The 21769-nt window shown below is 40.0% G+C and overlaps 1 pseudogene; it reads left to right on the forward strand.

The window, feature by feature from the left end:
* The first annotated feature begins 9496 nt into the window (after positions 1–9496).
* LOC138160046 (large ribosomal subunit protein uL24-like) lies at positions 9497–10014 on the forward strand (annotated as a pseudogene).
* The last annotated feature ends 11755 nt before the right edge of the window (positions 10015–21769 follow it).

A 21769-nucleotide genomic window follows, 5' to 3' on the forward strand; every position in this document is an offset into this window, starting at 1 on the left:
AGAGAGAGAGAGAGAGAGAGAGAGAGAGAGAGAGAGAGAGAGAGGGAAAGAGAGAACATGCTTCATTATTGCTTTACAGGACTGAAAATACCTAGAGTTACAAGGTGATAACATGTGAGCCAAAAAGGGAGCAGTTTTTTATGGTGGGAGTGGCCATCTTTATCATCTTTGTTGTGGTGCTCTCTAACCTAATATCAAAGTATGCCTACAAAGCTATGCTAACTAGCATTAAGGCAGAGCCCTACACAGGTCTTCCAGCTCATTTAACCATATTTCTGCAGTGTTTTTTATTTTCATAATATTTTAAATACCACACTAAAAGAAAGAGAGTAAGAAACCTGAGTGACCAGTGAACAACTGTTTCAAATTATGACAGGGCTGGCTTAAAGCTTAATGCCTTGACATTTTGCTTTTTAACACTTTAATCTTGAACTATGTTTGGGGGGGCTAAATAAATTGATAGCCTCAATAGGAGGAAATATAACTTCCTAGGGGGAAAACCCTCCTAGGAGGGGAAAAAAAGGTCTATGTATTTTGGTTCAACAATTGCTAAAAAGGTTTGGGGATGGAAATGGCTGTTTAAATATCTGAAGGGATTTTGTCTGGGTTAATGAAAATACAGTTACAACACATTTTGGTTTCTCTCTGATAGTCTGGGGACTCATAAGTTTCTTCTAACCTCAGAATGACCTCTGCCCTGAAAACCATACCTGATGTTGGTCATGAAAAGATACTGGTTTTCATTGTAGACCCTTTGGTACTATCTGGGCAACCTGGTTGGAAGGTCATAGATATATTTATGTTCCAGAGAGATATTATGAAGAGATGATATAATTGGGAGTTTAAAGAAAAAAAAGAGCCAGTAAAACCCAGAATAAACAGAATGCTCAGGGAATAGGGTGGTCTGGTTAATTGAATTTTCTGGCTATATGAAGGTTAAGCAGAAATCCCTTTGTGTTTCAGATCTTGCTGTTGGAAAATCTATCAAAGCTGTGTTAAAGTATTTTTCAGCAGAGTTGTAACTAGGCCAAGATAACCAAGGTTTTTTCCAAGGGTACTGACATGGTCGAGGATGTTGATGGGGTGGGTGATATGCTTACTTTCAATGTCTCTCTGACCTGCCATTCTTGTACCTTCTGGTGCTCCCCTAAAGATTCTGTCCTTTTTTTGGAGGGGAGAAGGCAAGGCAATTGGGGTTGAGTGACTTACCCAAGGTCACACAGGGCCAGTGCTCTCTTCATGGAGCCACGTAGCTGCCCCAAATTCTGTCCTTCTTCTGGGCCCCATTTCTCCCTTCCTCCACTGCCACTCTTCCCATGTGGTGCCTTCTCTTACCTCCTGACTACTATGGTGTCTGGAACCAGAACTTCTGGAGTTTGATTATTTGGTTCAACTAAACCTAACCAGGGCAAATTGTCCCTTCTGGCCCTTTCCACCCCAAACTGGATTTTTCCCAGGTATCAAATTTCCTGTCTTAAGAAATAGAATAGGGGTGGCTAGGTGGCAAAGTGAATAGAGCACTGGCCCTGGAGTCAGGAGGACCTCAGACACCTGACACACTTAATAGCTGTGTGACTTTGGGCAAGTCACTTAATCCCAGTTGCCCTCCAAAAAGCAAAAAACCCCACCAAAAACATACAAACAACAACAACAAAAAAGAAAGAGCATATGGGGCAGCTAGGTTGCACAGTGAATAGAGCACCAGCTCTGCAGTCAGAAGGACCTGAGTTCAAATCCAACCTCAGACACTTAACACTTACTAGCCGTGTGACCTTGGGCAAGTCACTTAACCCCAATTGCCCAGCCTTCCCCCCTCCAAAAAGCAAAAAACAAAACAAAACAAAAAAACTCAAAACCCAACAACAACAAAAATAAATAGCATTTATATAACACTTTAAAGTTTGAAGAACACTTTAGAATATTATTTTATTTTATAACATAAAACAGAAAGCAGGACAAGAGCATTACGAAGGCATAAACAAAGTACTTTATGAGGTCCATAAAGGGCCTTTACACAGATATAAAAGGGGTGACAGATTGGGCTGTTTGTTTCTGTCCCCATAATAGTCACTAAAAGGTAATGCTTTGACCAAGCTACCTGATATGACATTCGTTTTGTGATTTGCTTTTTTTTCCTAAAAATAAATTTAAGAAGATATTTGAATCACAGAAGATCAGGGCTAGAACAGAACTTAATGAATATCTAGTCAAATATTATCATTATTATTGTTTTTCAGTTGTACCCTACTCTTTGTGACCTCATGGATCATATTGTCCATGGAGTTTTCTGGGCAAAGATACTGGAGTAGTTTGCCATTTCTTTCTCCAATGGATTAAAGCAAACAGAGGTTAAGCGACTGTAGCAGCAAGCACCCCAGCATCCCCAGGGTGGCGGCCAACACAGGTTCTTGGATCTGCTTTTCTAAAGGAAAGCAACTCAAAATGGGTTAACAAGCTTACTTCAATCAATCAAACATACAGTTCAGGGGGAAAAGGTCAGCACCCCGAACTTCAGAGCATACAGAGGTTACAAGCATAAGTTACAAGAACATTTCAGCAGACAGGCTTCCAAACTGTCCAACCATTACATCCATATATAATCCCAGTTACCAGAGAGGGAAGCATCAACATCTGCGTTTTCAAAGCTGGGGAGCTCTCAACAACGGCTGCTTAGAGTCTCATCTGGTCAGATCACATGACACTTCTCAAAGTGAGCCCCAAAGCCCCATCAGGGCTTATATAGCTTTCTCAGGGCTCAGAGAATGTAATAACCTTCTTGACCCACTGCTCAATCACAAAGTATCTCCTGAGAAACAAGCCTCCCACCACAGGCACCAGGTGCACTTAAGCCTAGGGGCAGGGAAGATCTTAAAAATTTACATTCCCATTACAATGACTTGCCCAGGGTCACATAGCTAGTGAGTGTCTGAAGCTGGATTTGAACTCAACATCTTGACTCTAGGCCCAGTGCTCTATTCATTGAGCCACCTAGCTGCTTCATTCTCATCACAGAGAGAAGGAAACTGAGTCACTGACAAGTGAAATAATTTGTTTTCTGCTGTTCAGTCATTTCAGCTGTGGCTGACTCTTCATGACTACATTGGGTTTTGTTTGTTTGTTTTGGCAAAGATACTGGAGTGGTTTGCCATTTTCTTCTTCAGCTCATTTTATAGATGAAGAAACTGGGGCAAACAGGATTAAGTGACTTGCCTAGGGTCACACAGCAGGTCTTATTGATTCCAGGCCCGGTGCTCTATCCATTGAACCACCTAACTGCCTAGTAATTTGTTAAAATTTCACAACTTTTAAGTGGCAAAATAAAATTTGGGTTTTAAATGGTTTTGGTTAATAGGATTGTTCTGGTATTTTCAAAGACTTAGTTCCTCAAAGTAATATGACCAGAAATAAGCAAAGGAAGAAGCTGCAGGAAATACAGATGATTTTGTGGAAACCATGGCTCTCACAATATAGAGGTACATGTCTGAGAAAACAGTAAGTCAGCAAGCATTTACCAGTCAAATGAACATTTACTTACATTGTGTAATGCTGGGACAGCTGGGTGGCATAGGAGATGGAGTCCTGGGTCTGGAGTCAGGAAGATTCTTCTTCCTGAATTCAAATCTGGCCTCAAGACACTATCTGTGTGACTCTGGGCAAGTCACTTAACCCTATTTGTCTCAGTTTTCTCATTTGTAAAATGAGCTGGAGAAGGAAATGGCAAACAACTCTAGTATTTGTGCCAAGAAAACCCCAAATGGGGTCACAAAGAGTCAGACACAACTGAAACAACTGAACAATAACAAATGACTTCACTTGTCAGAACCTCAGTTTCCACTTCTGTATAATAAGACTGAGGTAGCTAGGTGGCTCAGTGGATAGAATGTGGGGCCTGGGGTCAGGAAGATGGGAGTTCAATTTGACTTCAGACATTTACTAGCTGTGTGACCCTGGGCAAGTTACTTAACTTCTGTTTGCCTTAATACACTGGGGAAGGAAATGGCAAGTCAAATTGCTCCAATATCTTTGCCAAGAAAACCCTAAATGGGGTCATGAAGAGTCAAACACAAATGAAAATGTCTGAACAACAAAAAATTGTGTAATGCTAAGCACTGGGAATATGAAGAAAGGCTAAAAACAATCCCTGCTCTCAAAGAACTCATAATCAAATGAGGGTGGGAGGATAACATCCAAACAACTACGTATATACAAGATGTATAAACAAGGATAAATTGGATGTACTCTCCGAGAGAGAGCACTAGCATTAAAGAGAAATGGGAAGAATTCTTGCAGAAGGCAAGTTTTAGTTGGGACCTGAACAAAGCCTGGAAAGCCAGGAAGAGGAGATGAGGAGGGAGAGGCTTCCAGTCATAGGGAATAGCCAGTGAAAAACCATGGGACTGAGAGAGTGTGTGTTCAGGATTTGAACTCAGGTCTTTCCAACTCTGGGAGTCCAGCATTCTAAAGACTGCACCCCTAGTGGTCTGGCATTGTGAATAAACTCTATCCAAGCAACGCAATGCCTCTCAGGGATGGTAATCAAGTGCCCTTTGCCTAGAAGCATAAAGTCACATTTCCAGCATCCTAAGAAAATATTGCAAAAGGCCCTCCCCTTGCTTCTAGTTCTTTTCCCGGATATTAGCCCTATACATGCTGTCCCTGACCCCTCATTCCTCCAAGCATGCTTCTGGAATTTGGGGGTCAGGGTCGGGGCAAGTGCTTGGGCTATGTGGGGTTTGCAACACAGAACTGGCCTTTGACCTTGGTCTCCAGACTTTCAGGACTGACAGTGAATTAGTCTTCAGATTCCTACGACTTTATCAAGAAATCATCAGCCTGAAGGTAGAAATCCATTCCACTTATACAGCAAACCAGAATCTAAGTAAGGTGTACATGATTTAAAGGAAACATTAGGAAAAAAAAGAATTAGTTGAAAGGGACCATCAGTTGTTACAGGGCTGATCACCAATGTCTCCTGTTACTTAGGTATATGGTAGATTGACAAACTTGACAGTAACTCATGGTCATTTTCACTGTTTACCCCAACTAATTATGGTACCCAGGTGAGGCTGGGGTCTGTCCATCTATACCAGAAGGCCACAAGTTCTGACAAGTTCTGTCAAATTGCAATCTTCCCAGAGACACCAGCATTCTGGTGTCTGAGAACCAGACATGCACTCCTGAGCTGAGAGACTTATTTCCAGCTGGGCTAAAGGGTGAGTGAGTGAGTGAATGCATGGAGAAATGAATTTTAAAAGGGAGTACTATATGTCAAGCATAGTTAAGTGCTAGGAATACAAACATAGTCCCTGATCTTTACCTACTTTTGGAGGAGATAATCCACATAGAGAGGAAGGTGGTAAGGAAGATACAGATTTTAGTTTACAAAGTGACAGAGATGGTGGGTGGAGCCATGGGGAAATAGAATACCATGCCTTCTTCAGTAACTCACAATATCAAATATAATATAAATATATAACTATATAATAAAATATAAAAATTTTAAAATAAATAAATATAATAAATAAATAAATATAACAATATAAATTGTTCCAGACCTATATCCAGGGGGTGGGTTGGAGGCTATACAGGAAGCAATGGGGCATCTGAGAAGGCAATGAATTTTTGGTTACATAAAGACAGTTTGTTGAGTTATAGAGTGGTTTCGTTTTCATGGGTGACAGGAATACTCACATCAAGTGCAAGTGTGAGTCCTGCAAGCATTAACTTGAGAGGTACGGGAATTAAGACTCTTTTGCTACTTGGTCTTTGATCATGTAAAAGGCTAGATTCAAGTTGAGAGAAGATTGAAACTATTGCCTCAATCACAGTTCTTGGATCATTTCAAATATTCATTGTTCCGAGGCCTCCCCTCCCTAGACTGCTCCACCTTTCCCCCTTTCCCCTTTCCCCGCCCCTCCCGCATCACCCACTACTGAACCATTATAAGGGAAAATTGACGCAAATCTATCAATAAAGCTAGTCCTGTGAGTATTAGATTTTCAAGAGAAAAAAATAACAGGCACGTCGCCAATTTCTCTCTTGTAAAGAAAGAATAGACTAGTCCACTGTTTATCGGCCATGATTCTAGCAGCTTCCAAAAGTCTCCTCTCTCACAGGAGCCTGAGAGGTCCAGCTGTGGTGCTGCGAGTAAGGGGAGACTGACCTCAGAACTTTGTGATTCTCATCGGATGAGGCCAAACAAGGCAGTTTCAAGGCAAACACTGGGTTGTGACGACTTTCACGGGGCCAGTATCTGAACAGAAACAAGATCAGAAACTTGGCTGTCCAGGGTCGCTGCTTGTTTTCCCTCTGCTAGTTTTTCACAAGCTCCTCTCATGTTTCCCTTGTGCCCTTAACATTTAAGATTTCATTCAAAGAGAACTGATGAGCCCCGCCCCGGGAGCTGCCCTGGGCGCACAGATGCTCTGCGTCAGCAAGAGCCGGCAGGTAGTCGCTGGTGATGCCGGCGACCCGGGATCTGCTTTCCTTCTTGGCGAATGGGCTTTGTTCTCCGATTTTGTTTAGAGCTTGAATCCTCCAAGTTCTTTTCTGAATAGCACAATCAGCATCTTTAAAACCACAGAGCCCATTCCCTCTAGTGTTTCAGATCTGACCTCAAAGCAAAACAAAACCATTCTCTGCAGGCTTATCCTGCACTAGTGCTCAAGCCAGGATTTCCTGAACTTTGCAGGTTGTAGTGCTTAATAAACGCTTCTTGAACGGAATGGAAACTTTGCATTAAGAAAAATTGAATTATAAAGCCTTAGCCATGTAACCAAACGGAAAAAGTCACCCGGAAAATATTAATAAACAACTGAGACTAGTTTTTAGTAAATGAGCCAATAGAGGCAGTGTTTGCAATGTGAAGGCTACTTGCCCAGGGTCACATAGGTAATAAATCAGTGGCAGATCTGGCATTAGAACCCAGTAGAAAGAGTACCTTGACTCCTTTGGAAACAGGATCTGGGCTCAGTTAGTCAGTCAGTCAACTAGCATTTGTTAAATAAATGTTTAGTATGTGCTAAGTGATAGCATGCAAAGAAAGGCCTCCAAGAGCTTACATTCTAATGGAGAAGCTAACATGTAAACAACTAGGTAGATACAAGATTTAAACAGAGTAGATGTAAGACCTTTTGGGAAAGGAAATCCTTTTGGAGTAGGTGGTTTTGGAGCTGAGTCTTGAAGACAGTGAAGGAAATTAAGATGCAGGGGTGAAGGAGGAGAGCAAAGGTTCTTAACCTATTTTATATCATGGAATCTTTGACAGTGGTGAAATTTATGGATCTTTTTCCAGAATAGTGTTCTTAAATGCAAAAAACAAAATAGGTAAGATTACTAAGGAAATCACATTGAAATAATACAGTTATGAATATGTGTATATGTATGTATTTTAAAAATAAAGAACCCTTGAGGTAGAACATTTCAATTATGGGGTATAATTATTGCAGATTCAGAGTTCAGATTTTGCCGTTGTCATTTACTTTAGGTAACTTCCCTGGGCCTTTGTCTCTTCATCTGTAAACTGCAAAGGTTGGACTAAATGACCTCTGAAGTCCCATCTAACTCTAAATCTTCTGATCAGGTTAAGAGAGATCAGAGTTGTCAGTATAATTGCTGACAGTTGACAGTATAATTACCAATATATCGTTCTCTACTTCAGTGCCTCATTGTACTGTGGAGGTCATAGATTATTTAGAGGTGGAAGAAACTTTAAAGATCATTTTGTCCTATTCTCTGATTTTACAGACAAGGAAACAGAGGCCCAGATGATTTACCTGACTTGCCCAAGGACACATAGTCAATAGACAGCAGAAGCAGGATTTGAAACTTTGTCCTTTGGCTCTCAATCCAGTGGCTTTTCTACCAGTGAACTGGTAACCCTAGATTCCTAAAGGTTTTGGCAGCAGAGTGAGCTGACAGGTCATATCAAGATGTAAAGACTTTAAGGACAGACTATATCTCTATTGTTTAAGATGCTGCCTGCCTAAGCCTAGAGAGTTTTGTTAACAGAAGGTTGACTATAAATGAATAATTGTGGCCACTGCAATTTATTAATCTGTCCTCTCAAATGTGGGAGAGTTGTGATCTGCATTGGTGGAGGGAGCCAACCACTTCAGAGGAAGTCATCAATCCCATCCCCAGCTCTTAGCACAATGCCTGGCACATAATAATTGTTGAATAAGTTTTTGTTGATTGATCATTAAAGTAGTTTATATTATATGATATATAATTAGTATAAAATATTAACAAGTGAGGTTGTAAATGGAGGGTGAGGGAACATTTTTCTTTTTTATGTTGTTTCTGGAGACAGCACTGGATCCGTAGTGGGAAAATCTGGATTCCAGTTCCAGCTCTGCCATTTAGGATCTAAGTGACCTTAGGAAAGTAACTTAATGTCTTTGGGTCTCAAATTTCCTTATTTGTAAAATGAAAGGTGTTGGATTAAATGGACTCTGAGGTCCCTTCTGGTTCTAAACCAATTTCAAGTCAACAAACATTAAAAGCTTCTCCATTGAGAGGTTAGTTATTCCTATGTACAATGTGATAGACATCGGGTTTGCAAAAATGAAAAAAAACTCCATAGTATCTGTCATTCCAAAGTTTAACAATGAAGTTAGGAGATGAGGCAAATCCACAAATTACTATAATACAAATTAGGAAATGAGGAGGGAATACATCTAGTCTGGGGAATCAGGGAAGATTTGCTGGAAGAGATGGCATCTAGGGATATCAGTAAGCAAAGACAGGCAGGGAGTGATACTGGGTAACAATCTATTTGAGTTATGGACAAAATGTGCACCAAAGAGTGAAAAGGGGGCAATGGGGTTATTTCCTGAAGAAATCTGAAGTTGTATGGCTTTCATACAGGGGAAACAAATAGCTGTACTATACCTTATTTCTACTGAGTATCTTTTGAACCCACTTATGGGGGGAGAGCCTAGACATGAACCAAATCTAAGCTTTTTAAAAAATTATTTCCTTGGGAACTCCAGAGTGAATGATTAAAAGTCAAAGAATGCAAGAAAAAGAATCCTCTCTGCAGATGCCAGGTTCATCAGGACTGAACCTAAGATCTGTGTGAACCCAGACCTATAGGCTCCTTTAGAGGGAGTAGGAGAGGTCTCTATGATGCAGCTAGGTGGCTCACTAGATATAACCCTGGACCTGGAGTCAGGAAGCCTTGAATTCAAATGTGGTCTTGGACATTTACTAGCTGTGTGACCTTGGGCAGGTCACTTAACTTTTGCCTCAGTTTCCTCAATTGCCAAATAGGGATAATTATAGCATACATTTCGCAGAGTTTTGTGAGACTCAAGTGAGATAATATTTGTAAAGCACTTAGCACAGTGCAGTAGTGTAGTAAAGCCTAGCACAGAGTAGATATTTAATAAATGCTTGCTACTTGTGTCCTTCCCCTCTGCCATTCTGCCTCTAGAAATTCCATTCTAGGGCTAGGTTTCCGGTGCCGGGCGGCGCACGTGTCTCTTTTCGGCTGGCCCCGCTTGCCAAAATGAAGTTTAATCCATTCGTGACCTCGGACCGAAGCAAGAACCGAAAGAGACACTTCAACGCGCCCTCGCACATCCGGCGCAAGATCATGTCGTCCCCGCTGGTCCCCGCTGTCCAAGGAGCTCAGGCAGAAATACAATGTGCGCTCGATGCCCATCCGGAAGGACGACGAGGTCCAGGTGGTTCGTGGACACTACAAAGGTCAGCAAATTGGCAAGGTAGTTCAAGTTTACAGAAAGAAATATGTCATCTACATTGAGCGTGTACAACGTGAAAAAGCTAATGGCACAACTGTCCATGTGGGAATTCACCCTAGTAAGGTAGTTATCACCAGACTAAAACTGGACAAAGATCGCAAAAAGATTCTTGAGCGTAAAGCCAAATCCCGACAAGTTGGAAAGGAGAAGGGCAAATATAAGGAAGAAACCATTGAAAAGATGCAAGAATAAAATGGTCTGTTGTACAATTGTAATTAAAAATGAAAATTAAAAAAAAAAGAAGAAATTCCATTCTGTTTCTATGTCTGGGTTAGCAGCCTAACAGATTCACTAACCTTTTGTTAAGTCTAGTTCTAGCCACAGGTTTAGTTTAGCTTATCACTTCTTGTCCTAATTACCATTTAACCTACTTTTGATCTATGTGGCTGGTAATGGTGGCCACTAGTACCTTTGCACAAGTCAAGAGATTATATCATTCCTCCTTGACCTGCTCAAGAGTCATTTGTAGAATATGCTATGTTGCTGGTAGAATGTACTAGTCTGAACAGCTCATAAATAGATCCTAGTGACGATGAATCAAAAGTAGATAAAGGGTCAAAAGAGGCCAAAGAATTGATTATTATTGGGCAGCAAGTGGGGAGGGGGTCCATATTTCAGAGATACAGACCAACATGTGCAAGTGTTGGCACCTATGGATTATAAGCCGTTTGAGGGCAGGAACATTTTTATTAATGTCTATGTATCCCCAGCACCTAACACAGTGATTAGCAGCTAGTCAGTGCTTAATAAATGGTTTTTTATTGATTAACCTAAAGGGGGAAATAGGCAGGTGTGGTCTAGTAGTCAATGCAGAGGTGTTGGCATCCAAAAGTGAAAGCGACAAGGATGGTCTGAAATCAAATAAGAGTTCAAGGAATTAGGTATTCAAATAGCTAAGACACTGTAGCTCATGGTTTAACTCACTTGGAACAAAAGCCATCCTTCTGTACTTTGGAGCCCTAACACTGGGAAGGTCTACCCTGCCTCTCTAAATCTTCCATGTGGCCTTCATGGGCTCCTGCTGGAATTTACTGCACTGGAAACAACTGGGCTCAAAATGTGGAAGAGTATCGAAGTCTGAACTGGACTGGCTTTCCATTTGTATTTCAAATATGGTGCTCCCTTTTGTGTGCTTCATCAAGTTTCTGTTTCTGGGCTTTTCTGTTCTGAAACCAGACTGGGAAGAACTAGAACAATGGATATAGCCACATTCTGGGTATATTATGGTATTTCACCTTTCTCAGCTTTAAAAAAAATCAGCTCCATGGACTCTCTTGCATAGAGGCAGCTAGGTGGTGAAGTGCTGAGAGTGCTGGATTTGGAGTCAGGAAGATCTGAGTTCAAATCTCTCTTCTTATGCTTACTGTCTGTATGACCCTGGGCAAGCCCTGCCTTCCTGCATCTCCTCATCAGTAAAATGGTGATAATAATAGTATCTGCTCTCAGGGTTGTGGTGAGGATAAAATGAGATATTTGTAAAACACTTACCACAGTACCTGATATATAGTACTGTGGTTGCTTAATAAATATTTGCTGAAATTAAAAATAAATATATTTGTAAGTATTGGGTGCTCAGAGTAGTCCATGATCCTACTTTACAATTTTAAAATGTTATATGCAACTAAGACAAACTCTAATAATCCAGTTTTTCAGGGTGGCATAGGGGAAACAAAACTGTTTTGTCTTGGGCTCAGAAGCTGGGGTTCAGTCCTGGCTCCAGTATCTCCTGGATGCATGACTTGGACAAATCATTCAACTCCACTCATCTAGATGCTGTTACATTAAAGAGACCACGTATCACAAACTTGGAGTAAACGGCTTTGCTTGTGTCACAAGCCATGGCAGCAAAAGATCATTTGATTTACATCATTCTTCTGTTAGCCAAGTGACTTCTGAATACCAATAATTTCCTTTATTGATACACACACACACACACTCACACATCATAAGAAGCCATAAAACAATGGTAGACAGCAGGCGTGCTCAGGTCTGTAGTTGATCTTGGGGGAAGGAATATGTTATTGACTTCTAGGGAGCAGAGCTAGGTAACAAACAGGGGCATACAGTAGTGGGGATGGATGTTGTTGTTCAGTCATTTTTCAGTCATTCCAATTGTTCATGACCCCATTGGGGGTTATCTTGGCAAAGATCCTGGAGTAATTTGCCATTTTCTTTTCCAGCTGATTTTTTTTTAAAAAGCAATCAGGGTTAAGTAACTTGCTCAAGGTTACACGGCCAGTTATTTCTGGGTGTGGTGCTGAGTATATGAGCCCAGATTTGATCCCCAGGTCATCCCGACACTGGAGCTGGTGCTCATACTCCCTGAGCCACCTGACCACCCCTCCAGCTCATTTTACAAATGAGAAAACTGAGACAAATAGGGTTAAGTGATTTGCCCTTGGTCACATAGCTAGTAAGTATCTGAGGCTGGATTTGAACTCAGAAAGATGAGTCTTCTTGACCCCAGACCAGGTGCTCTATTCACTGTATCACATAAAATAAAGTCTAGTTTAAATATGGAGTCACACATGCTATAAGACAGAAGGTCCAGGGCTTCTCTTTCTTTGTCTCCACTCCTCAAATTCCTCATTCCTAAAATAAGACTAATAATATTTACACTAATTACCTAAAGCATCGTTGTGAGAAAAGTGCTTTGTAAACCTTAAAGCATTATAGAAACATGAACTCTTATTATGCAGACAATTTGTACAGTTTTTTAAGGTTTTTTTAAATCATACACACACAGGAGGTCCTTGGCAGTATCTATTCCTGGGAAATTCATTGAGAGTTGCCAGGTAGCACTTATTTAGTCAGTCAACAAGCATTTATTAAGTATCAGTGCCCAGGCACAGGTCTAAGAGCTGTGGATACAAAGGAAACAAAAAGCAATAGTCCTTACTCTCAAGGAGCTTACAATCGAATGGGGGAGATAACATGAAAAGATCTATTTACATATGAGTTATATACTGGGTCAATGGAAAGGTAAATCACTGTACCCTCTTGAAGGGAAAGTTAGCAAGAGAAGATTAAAAAATAAAATTCCTTTTACTTAAGAAAAAGTATATGTATGAGGTAGAATCAGTCAAAAGAAACTCAAAGAGCTACAACTATTTAAAATAAAGTTGTGACTTTATAGTTACATGGGGACAGCAATTTTCTGGAAAGACAATTTTTGTCCATAGCAAAAGAAAAGAAAGGAAATATGTCCATAACAAAGCTTACTCTTATATACCTCTCTGAGGACAGTTCCTCCAATAAGCATCAATCTTCCTGAGCCTCAGAGGCAGTTTGAATTTTAAAATCTAGTCAGAAAGGAATATATGCAAGTCTATTGCTATGGGGGATGTTCTTTAGAAGTAGCAAGGTCTTGATAAATGGTCAAAGGATATGAACAGGCAGTTTTCAGAGAAAGAAATTAAAGATATCTATAAGCACATGAAGAAATGTTCTAATTCACTGTTGATCAAAACAACTCTGAGGTACCACATCTCACCAGTCAGATTGGCTAAGATGACAAAACAGGAAAATGACAAATGCTGGAGAGGATGTGGGCAAATTGGAACACTAATGCATTGCTGGTGGAGTTGTGAAATGACCCAGCCTTTCTGGAGAGAAATCTGTAATTATGCCCAAAGGGCTATAAATACTTTAATACCCTTTGATCCAGCAATACCACTCCTAGGGTTATATCCCAAAGAGATCATAGAAATGGCAGAAAGACCCATATGTACAAAAATGTTTATAGCGGCTCTTTTTGTGGTAGCAAAGAATTGGAAATTAAGGGGGTGCCCATCAATTGGGGAATGGCTGAACAAGTTGTGGCATATGCATGTTATGGAATACTATTGTGCTATAAGAAATGAGGAGCAGATGGTCTTCATATTTACCTGGAGAGGCTTAAAAGAACTGATGCTGAATGAGAAGAGTAGAACCAGGAGAAATTTGTACACAATTACAGACACAACATATGTGTGATGACCAACTTTGATAGACTGGACTCTTCTCAGCAATGCAGTGATATAAGTCAATCCCAAAAGACTCATGATGGAGAGAAATATGTGCATCCAGAGAAAGAACTAAGTTTATATCCAGGTGGAAGCAAAATACCTGATCTTTTTCCTTCTCTTATTTGGTTTTATGTCCTCTTTACCATTTTTCATTCCAGCTGGTACAATCCATCCTTATAACCTGACTAATGTATAATGTGAAAGTATTTACAGATCCTATACTTGACTATAAGCTGCCATGGCGGGGGGAAAGGAGGGAGGAGGACAAAATGTGAAACTCAAGGAATTGTGGAATTGAATCCCATAAACTAAAAGGAAACAAACAAATTAAAAAAAAAAGATTAAAAAAGAAGTAGCAAGGTCCATGGTTTGTGATCTCATTGGGTTGATTAAAGGGACTCATATTGATCAAGGGATTCTCTGATTAATCTCACCATTACATTAAGAATTATTCTGGGGGCGGCCAGGTGTTTATTCTGGGGGTGGCCAGGTGGCTCAGCAAGTAAGAGCATAGGCTCCAGTGTCAGGATGACCTGGGTTTAAATCCGTGCTCAGATCCTTAGCACCACACCCAGAAATAACTGGCCATGTAACCTTGAGCAAGTTACTTAACCCTGATTGCTTTGAAAAAAAAAAAAAAGAATTATTCTGTGTGAGTTGGGCCAATGGAAATGATCCTTGGTGCTGATTTTTTATATCTGGTTTTTATCGCCAGATTAAAACTGTAACTTCTCTGCTAACCAATCTGCTTGTGCAGAATTGGGCCAGATGAGAAAAGGAAAATTCAATAAGCCTCATTATTGGTGAAATCCATTATTTTGAATGATATATTGATATCAATTTCCTCTTGAGGAGATTACCTTTGTGGAAAAGCCATATTAGTTGTACTATTGTCCAAATATTCATGTCACAGATGCACATAACTAAGCAATATGTGCAATGCTTAAAGTTGACTCAATCACATATCCTATATAGAGCATACATGGGAAGAATCATTTGTCAAGCAGGAAAAAAAATGAGTGAGATATACACACACATATGTATATACACACATACACACACACCTCTGGACTCAGATTTCCAATGTTCTTTTTAGTAAGAAGTATGAAAACTCGATTTCAGTCAAAATCCATCACCACCTTGCCCCTTTCTATCTCATCTAAGGTGACACACCTGTAATATCTTTCCATTCTAGCTAGACCCACCCCTTTTTCAGTCTCATGCAAGCTTTTTCTGTGTCAAAGCCTTTCTGTAAGACTTTTATCATACATGGAACAGGTACTTGGTCCTTTTAGCACCTTTCTTTCAAACCTACCATTTGTAAAATGTCTTTTGAAGCCAGTCAGGAGATACATACAGCAAATCACCAATGGAAATGATTTGTCATGTAGATCAGATAGAGACAACCATATGGTCAACTTAAATCAACTACAAGGACAAAGATAATGTCTTACATAAACTCTGTAACTCTCCTAGTGCCTAGAACATTTGCACACAGTAGACATTTGATGACTTGCTTGTGAAATTGGTGCTTGAGTAGTGGGGTAAGAAGTTCTGGGTTCAAATCAGACTTCCTCTAAAATCATATACTTCCTCTGAAAATTTTGATCTCATCTGTATAAGGAGGATAATAATACATTGACTACCTACTTCAATCAGTCAATAAATATTTATTAAGTATTTACTGTGTGTTGGGCATGGTCCTAAGCACTAATGATACAAAGAAAAATAAGACAGTCCCTGAGTTCATGGAGCTCACAGTATAATGGGGCAAGCAACCATGTGCAAACAAGCTATATGCAGTATAAAGGGGAGAAAGAAGGCACTAGGATGAAGAGGGATTGGAAAAGGCTTCTTGTTGAAACTGAAATTTTAGCTGGAACTTGAAGGAAGCCAAGGAAGCCAGGAGATGGAAATGAAGAGAAAGAGCATGAGGGACAGCCAGAATAATATTGTTTGTTTGTTAATTTTTTTAAGCAACCGGGGTTAAGTAACTTGCTCAAGGTTACACGACCAGTTATTATTTCTGGGTGTGGTGCTGAGTATCTGAGCCCGGATTTGATCCAGGTCATCCCGACACTGGAGCCAGTGCTCTTACTCGCTGAGCCACCTGGCCACCCCTAAGCAATTGGGGTTAAGTAACTTGCTTAACGTTACACGGCCAGGTGTTTCTGGGTGAGTGCTAAGTGTCTGAGCCCGGGATTCGACCTCCAGGTCCTCTCAACACTGGAGCCGCTGCTCCCACTCTCTGTGCTACCTGGCCGCCCCAACAATATTAAGAACTTTGAGTGAGTAAGTAATTCTGACTATTATAAATACCCAGATTAACTTCAAAGGACCTATGAAAGAAGATGCTGAATCCAGAGGAAAAGAACTGATAAATAGAAGTATATAATGATTTTATATACACACACACACATTTTTTCACAGTAATGCTCTGCAAATCAACAATTATTAAACAATTCATTTTAATTTCTAGAACATGCATGACCAGGAGCCACTTGGTGTTAATTAAAACTCACAGCTTATGCCCCATCCTCTGTATCTTGGCAACGAATATTGGATTGTTACAACCTGATCCTCCAACCTGGCCACTCCTTCCTCAGTCTCAGAGGAAGTTAACTGTATTACACATTATTTCCACTCCTCCTTTGAAAGCTTAAGAACTTAATTATTTAACTATTTGCCAAGCATTGAATTTCAAAAGCATAAGCTCATGTGAAAAAGTCAACATATTGGATTGAATACAGTGTCAGATATCTTTCCAAATCTAGTATGAATAAACTGTGAGTGAAATCTTATAAAAAAGTAGCATTTTCCAAGGAATACCCATAACTATATATGTGGAAATATATAAAAATAATATATGTATATATATACACAATGTTTCCCAATTATGCCAAGACATCCTAATATTTCCCTCAAACAGGCATTTTGCATCTCATTAAAAAACACTTTGTACTTTAAGTAGAATTTTGTTACATTTTTAGAAAGTAAGTTTAATTAAGTCTTTATTCTTTTGGTTTGATGAATGAAAATAATATCCTTTATGATTGAACTTTCAAATAAAATTTCACCTCAAAAAATTCCCTGGATGAACATCCTAATGAAACAACACTGCACACCTCTAGATGTGTACCTGTAATTTTTTTTTTGCATTTCAAAGAGATCTCATTTGAGAGACATGATCCATAATTGGAGAAAAGTCTATACTTGGACCAACATAGGATATCAATGGCTTTGAACAAGCTCTTTGGACATTGGTTTGAAAATTTGCAAAATCATCACTAGTAAGCTAACATTTATATCAGACAGTAAGGCTTGCAAAGTACTTTCCATGTATTATTTCGTTTGAACCTCTCAACTATCTTGTGAGGTGGAAGGTATGATATCAATCTCATTTTACAGATGAAGAAACTTAACCTCAGAGAGGTTAATCGACTTGCTCATAGTCCCATAGCTAGGGATGGAGATAAAATTAAAATAGCTCTTCTTAAATCCATGTCTTGCATTCAATTATGTCATATTTTCTCTAAGGACACAAAAGAGACCTAGATTTTCACTATAGACTCCTCTCTGGCCAGGGTTGATGTTACCCCAGTTCATAAAACTCCAAATTATGGTGAGACTTTACCTGGCAGAATGGAATAGAAGAGTCTGCTGGAATCACCCAATCAACAAGCATTTGTTAAGCCATTTCTAAGTCTGCTTAAATGTGACACGGGTAATAGGCACTGGAGATACAAAGGCAAAAAGGAAACCATCTGTGCTCAAGCAACTTATATCCTATTGAAGGAGACAAAAGGTCTATATATTTGAATATACGTAAGTATATACAAATGCTGGGTAATTGGTAGAATACTTTCCAGGGATGTACACATTGATAATGAGGCTGATGCACACATTGCCAGAGCTAGCTCAGTGTTGGGGAGGCTCCAAAGGAAAGTGTGGGAGAGAAGAGGCATTAGACTGACTACCAAACTGAAGGTCTACAGAACCGTGGAGCTGACCTCATTGTTGTATGCCTGACTTGAACAGTATACCAGCGCCATGCCAGGAAACTGAATTACTTCCACTTGAATTGTCTTAGGAAGATTCTGAAGATCACCTGGCAGGATAAGATACCAGACAATGGGGTCCTTTCTCAAGCAAAACTGCCAAACATTCAAACTCTGCTTCACAGAGTGCAACTCTGATGGGCTGACCACATTGTTCAAATGCAAAACAGATGCTTGCCAAAAAGACTATTTTATGGAGAACTCACACAGGGCAAGTGTTCTCATGGTGGTCAGAAGAAGTGATATAAAGAAGTTCTCAAGTCTCTCTTAAGAACTTTGGAACTGATTGTGTCACATGGGAGACACTGGCACAGGATCACTCAGCATGGTGTGCCCACATCAGAGAAGATGCTGTGCTCTATGAGGAAAGCAGAATTGTAACAGCTCAAAGGAAATGCAAGATGTGCAAATTTAGAGTATCCACTCCAAATGTTCACATGGACTATTTGTGCCCAACCTGTGGTAGAGCATCCTGCGCTCATGTTGGTCTGATCAATTACAATCGGATTCACTGAATCTTGACTTTAGCATAGTGATGTCATTTTGGTCCTCTTTGAGAAGGAAGGACAGCAACCAACCAACCAGTTGATGGGGAGGGGAAGGGAGGCACCAGCAGCTGCGAGCATCAGGAAAGGGCTTCATGTAGGAGGTGGCACTTGAGCCGAGTTTTGAAGTTTTAAGGGCTATTTTCTAACTATTGCCCAGAATCTTCTTATTACTACTTACTCAAAGCTACTCAGCAGAAGAAGACAGAGCAGACAAGGTAACAAATAAAATTGCCTCACTGCAAATCTTTTTTTTGGAGGAGAAGGTAGGGCATTTGGGGTTAAGTGACTTGCTCAAAGTCACATGGCTAGTTTTTGTGTTAAGTGTCTGAGGTTGGATTTGACTCCAGGGTCTTTTGACATGACAGGTCCTTCTGACTCCAGGGCCAGTGCTCTATTCACTGTGCCACCTAGCTGCCCCTCTCACTGCAAATCTTCAGAATGCTAACCATTTACTCTGCTAGGGTAGGTGAAACTCTTCATGCAAGTAAGCTATTCATAAATGTTCTAAGATGAAGAGATTCCTTTGGAGACAGTTTTTTCCACTCCTTGCATTGTGCCTTGTTGGTCATATGTTGCACTTGTCCCAATTCTGAGCTAACAGCTGTTTTTCCCTTAGTAGGCCAATCCACGGAGGCACTCGAGGATATAGGGAACATTAGTGATAATACACCTGATAAATCCCTTCACGTTATGTGCTTTTTTCTGCAGAGGGCTAGGGGAAAGACCTGCGTGCAGATGATATCATTGCCTTTTGGGCACATCTGCCACAGATTAAATTACCATTTCTAGGGCTCATTTCTAAAAATGATTTCTTTTCATTTTGGGAAGAGGACTAAAGAAGCACAGCCCATCTAGGTTAGTTTTCCAAGACAGGCCACACAACTTAGGAGCTGATGAAAATTGGAGATCACTCTCAATGATGTGCCAAAGAGGTCTGATGAAGTTGGATCTATCAGATGACATCATTGTCTGTGTTGTTAGGTTGCTCCCTCCCCTTTTAAGAAATCTGTCTAGGTTATTCTATTGAGTTTTAACTCATCATAAATCTTGTCCCGTGGCTGAGAGAGTCCTATTAAATGCAAGATCCAAGCCGGATTTTCATGAACTCCTCTGCAAAGCAGCCAGAGGTGGGGATTGAAGCTAAGTTTGTGGAATGTTAGTGTAAGGGTAGAGTCAAAAGCACTCCATTTGGTCTGGGTTCCTTGACTAGATGTAAATACTTTTTTTGGATTAAATGAAACAATCAAAACTCAGTGTGAATGGGGTCTGTTCCTTCCTTGAATCAATCAGACACACACAAACTTAACTCTTTCTTTATGTGATCTTTTTCCTGGTCCCATTCAGCTACTAGTGAGATAACTGTAAAATACTTAGCATGGTGGCTGGCACATAGTAGACACTTAATTAAGGCTTGTTCCCCTCAGGTACAAGCTATTCATTTTAATATAGTGGATACATAAATGTGTTGTTATATAGTGTATTTTATGTGTTTATATATTTTTATATTACATATTTTATTTGCATATTTTTATAGAGTGTATACATATATGGTTATTTGTATACATACTCTCTTCTCCGATTAGGCATAAGATCTTTGAGGGCAGAGACTATTTGATTTTTTTTGTATCTTTTTCTCCAGCATTTATTCTCATGCCTGACCATAGTAAGTGCTTAATAAATGTTTGTTGATTGATTATACCTGATGGGTGATCGTTATAATGATAATAATAGGATTTTAGATAAAGAACCCACTCATTCTACAGATCAGGAAACAGAGGCCCATGGATGTTAAGTGACTTGCTCAAGGTCACACCTATTAGCATCAGAGGTCCAATTTGAACTGCTGATCATTTTTCTGTCAATTTGCCACTGGAGGTTCACCCAATGTGAAACTTTCTCTAACCCTTTTACATTGCATGGTACCCAAGCATGCACAGATTACCCAGTAGTTATCCCTTGCTCTCACTCAATGTTTAAAATATATTTTCATACAAATTTCATACATTTTCAGTTATACTTTTTTATGACACCTTTACTTCCCTGTTGAGCATTCTCTATAACATGCTGTAGTCTGTTCATGCCCACAGTAAGACTCTCCTTTGTCTTTTGGATGACCTTCAAGGTCAACTCTGATGCTTCATTGTGGCACAGAGATGACTCTAAGTTCTCAAAGGATATACCAATACAGCATAAGATCTAGCAGGTTCTCCCATGCCAGAAAAGCATGGTCTGGCTGTAGACGATGTGGTCATAGTAAGCTGGCCCACTGATATGATTTTAGGACATGATAACCCATGAAATAAAATACAAAATAGCCCTAAGTTCCATGTGACCCCTTCTTTCTGGTTGAGGGAAAATGGTTCAAAGAAACTAAAAGCCCATCTATTTTATAAGAAAAAATAGGAAACTAATTTTTGTGGACTTTGAGACGTATGATTAATCATGACACATCTTCTAGGATTTTAAGGAGAACCTTTAGCTATATATATATATGCAACACATGTGTCTGTCTCATTTCCTGTCCTACAGGTACAACCTACACTGTGTGACAAAACCATAGCTGATAACTTCAGATTTGGGGAAATTCACCCTGAAAGACACTAGGGAAATTTACATGAGAAATATGTAAAGTGTATTATGTTTTAAATGAACATTTCAGTCATGACCAAAATTACTTGTTAGAAAAGAACCTAGTGTCCTCCTTAAACTTTTGCTATATTTTGCCATAGGACTAGAAGATTTTCTAAGGTACATGATAACATAAGAAGAGTTCACAGAACCTACTGCTTCCATCTCCGAGCCCTGGCTTTGTTTCTTGGCTCAATCTTGCATAGAAAAACAGGTAAAACATTATGTCATTCTTCTGGACAGCCATTCCCTTTGCAATGGTGATAGAGATTGGCTACATGGCCAGCTCTCATTTAGTTTTCCAAGAAGGAAGAGGCTGATAAGATCCAGGACTTTGAGGGGAATGGGGTATAAGCCTTCAGGGAGACCTCCTTCCAGTATACTCCTTTCTGCCCACTCCTCTCCCTCTGGAATACTCCAGCAATAACATTCCAGGTGCCATGAAGCCTTTGAAGGCTCTTTCCTCACCTGCATATACAGGGAGAGCCCCACTCAGCCCTGCTGCATACCATTGAGATGACCATAAGCTTCCTTCCCAGTGTTGTCCACCCAATCCTGTTGTCAGGTGTGAGTTACTGCGGGCTTGCTGGTCTACATCTGAGTGTGATGACAGTCTCCTCTGGGAAGGTCAGGCAAATCATTTCTCTCTGAAGACTTCACTCTAATCAATTTCAGACATTGCTTTAAATGTTCCTTAAGCTTCCCAGGAATCACCTGAAGATTGGTTTTCTAGGGGAGTCTGACTCAGAAGCTCCCTCATA

This window comes from Petaurus breviceps, unplaced genomic scaffold (assembly GCF_028583685.1).
Source record: "Petaurus breviceps papuanus isolate PSGF00001 unplaced genomic scaffold, PetGlider_PUasm1.0 179, whole genome shotgun sequence".
Lineage (NCBI taxonomy): Eukaryota > Metazoa > Chordata > Mammalia > Diprotodontia > Petauridae > Petaurus > Petaurus breviceps.